Source organism: Crocuta crocuta, unplaced genomic scaffold (genome assembly GCF_008692635.1).
Source record: "Crocuta crocuta isolate KB4526 unplaced genomic scaffold, BGI_CrCroc_1.0 scaffold33, whole genome shotgun sequence".
Classification (NCBI taxonomy): domain Eukaryota; kingdom Metazoa; phylum Chordata; class Mammalia; order Carnivora; family Hyaenidae; genus Crocuta; species Crocuta crocuta.
This window is the reverse complement of record NW_027529203.1, coordinates 1709998-1713061: the sequence shown is the minus strand read 5'-3', so window position 1 is coordinate 1713061 and position 3064 is coordinate 1709998. Positions and strand designations below refer to the sequence as shown.

General features: G+C 33.6%; 1 pseudogene; it reads left to right on the top strand.

Annotated features, from left to right (window-relative positions):
* The first annotated feature begins 1025 nt into the window (after positions 1-1025).
* On the top strand, positions 1026-1265 carry LOC144226831 (ATP synthase F(0) complex subunit f, mitochondrial pseudogene; annotated as a pseudogene).
* Positions 1266-3064: the final 1799 nt, after the last annotated feature.

Genomic DNA, 3064 nt, shown 5'->3' with positions numbered 1-3064 from the left:
TCAAAAGAAGAAGTTCCCACAATAAATTCCTTCACAAGGTGCAATCATCATACCAGGGCCAGAATAAGGGGATAAGTCACTCCTGATACCGATCAACAAGGTACCTTGGGGGATGGTGCTCAAGCAGACATAATTGAGTGAGGGTGGATATCAGTCATCATCTGATTGGCAAGAGACCGTGCAAACTTGCTTTAACCTCACCAGGAGTTTTCTCGACTAGTGAGCTCAGAATGGCTCCCAACATCCTCTCCCTAATAATTCCTTGTCAGCTTTCTTTTTTTTTACTTCATAGTATGTATTATCAACTAACATACTGCATATCTGACTTATTTATTTTTTCTTTGCCTCTTTTCTCCATTAGAATGTAATCATCATGTGGACAAGGATTTCTGTTTCCTTTATTCACTGAAATATATATATATATATATATATATATATATAGTGACTTAAAAATCATTGGGCACAGAAAGTCACTAAATATATTTTGATTAGAATTAATGAGCTTATCTTCTAGCATCATTCCTCAAAAAGCAACACAACAGAGTTACTTGCTTAGGTCACTTTTCCCCATAAATTAAGCTTATGCCAATTACAGTATCATTAATTATATTAAATTTGCTTTTAATTAGTTAAAGTTCATCTGCTTGGAGAAGGTTGCATCCTCTTTTCAAGATGTCTGTGACCTTAAAGGGGGTAATAGGCTTGCATGCTCGTCTCTATCTTTCTAGAAGTTTTTCACTGAAGTTTGTTGAGTTTACTTCTGACTCCATCACCCAATGATTTTCCCTTTGATCCTTTACTGGAACAACATGATCTTTACCAAGCAAAAACACAATATTCATGACAAATTTTTTTTTTCATGACAATTCTTTGTGTGTGACTAGTATACTTTACTAAACTTTTAATGACCTGGAATACATCACAGAAATGCTAATTACCAGTTGTAGAGTTATCATTCTTGTTCTTAAAAGAAACCCCACTCAAGTTCTCCTGAAGCAGGGATAATGGACACCCAGGACTCCAAGATGATGTTATCTGTACCAGTGAAGGAAAAGAAGCTCCTGGATGTCAAACAAGGAGAGCTGCCAAGCTGGATACTGATGTGGCATTATCCCCCAGAAGCCATTGCTGGAGCTTACAAGGGGTATTACAACAAGTATTTCACTGTGAAGAAAGGGGACCTCTCCGCGATTTCTATGGTGCTGGCAGTTTACGGGCTTTTCAACTACTGTCATTCTTATAAGGAACTCAAACATGAGCCATGATACAAATACCACCGAAGAGGGCCAGTGTGGACACATATTCTGCATTCGTGATTTTGAGCTTTGCCTGGCATCCTTGAGTATTTTCATATTCTAATTGAGAATTAACACTCAATAAAAGATGACTGGTACACAGGGAAAAAATAGGAACCCAACTCATTTCTCCAACACAATGCCTCGGTCCTTGCCAGGTTGTCTTATTCTTCTCGAGCCCCTTTCTCACTGCTCTCTCCCGTCTCCTCAATTCCAGACCCACATTTCTATTTAGATATATTAAAGAGTTTAAAGGTTCTACTTTTTTTTGGTCTTCAGTCAGTGTAAACCTTCATATTTAGTTTTAATCAAGTAGCTTATCAAGACATACTTCTAACAAAGTCACTTCTTACCCCAAGAGGAAATCTGGTAAACATCATATTTACTCAGTATAAATTAAAAAAAAAAAAAGCATATAGTCGTGTAACACAAAGTCAATCAATGTGGGCTGTTTTGCTTTTTTCAATTGTGCTTCCCCTTAAAATACATACACTCACTTTGCTGAAACCACCAAGAGGCAGCTGTGTGGACAGATGGCCTGTGTTGACTACAGTGTAATAAACTATATTAAATGCAATTAACACATTTTCTTACTTCTAACAGGAAGTAGTTGAGTGTCATCTATTTCAGACCAAACTACCTTTTGGGTGTACACATGTACTCATAAATCCTCAGAGGCCATGTGTTTTTTAAGTGAGCACTTCTGTCAGCATTTATAAAAACGTCTAAACTTGATTATAATTATTGCTAGTTATGAAAAATTAGAAAAAAGTATCCACACTGGCCATAATGATTTGATCAGTATGCTCATTGAATGGTAGTTTTACTTTAATAATTCATAGCTGTTTAGAGTTTTTGTTAAATGGTCTTTAAGGAAAATGATGTTAACTAAAGAAGCAACTAAATTTAATTTACATGAGACAATTATGAGAAAGGAAAAATAAATTTTCTTTTTTCCAGAAAAATTTCTATCAATAAGGTCAAGTAAAATTTACAAAAATATAAAATGATAGGTTATTGTATATCTCAGTTGTTATAAGACTATATGTTCTAAAATAATGAGTTCTCTCATTAAATATTAGTTCATGAGAATGTGCCCTGAAAGTTTCAGTTTTGAATGGAAGTTGTTATTTGATAATAGATTAGAGATTATAGAAAATTTAAAAATCCAAATAAATACAATAACAATAACAATTTTGTTGGATATTTGCTACATCATTAAAAAAATAAGCATATCACCCATGTATCGACTATCACTATCTTTATTCTGTAGGAGACACCAAAATGCAGACAGAGAGTGAATAAATTGCCCAGGATTATAGTTGGAGTATTTTGGGCTTCAGTTCTCAGGATTCTGAATCCAGATCATGAGCTCTTAACACCATACTACAAAGCCTACCGGTATGAGTTCCAACAGCCTTTTAGGAGATGAGATGTAAGACTGAAACTAGCCATTAAAGGGCTTGAAAAGCATTTGCTGATAATCTGAATTATAACCTTTTCTTTTATATGAAATGGATATTTTTCGTAGTAACCCATATGAACATTCAAATATTGTTTATAATATTATATAAAATAAAAAGAAAATAAAATCTATACATGTTGAACCTAAAGCCTCCAGTACGAAAATTAATGTACAATATCAATACCTGTAAGTTATGTTTTATGTGGCATTTAGTGGGAAATATTACTATTTCTAAATCATTTTTAGTAAAGATTTAAAATTACAATAAAAAGTGTAACATATTTTAAAATAATATAATTGATTC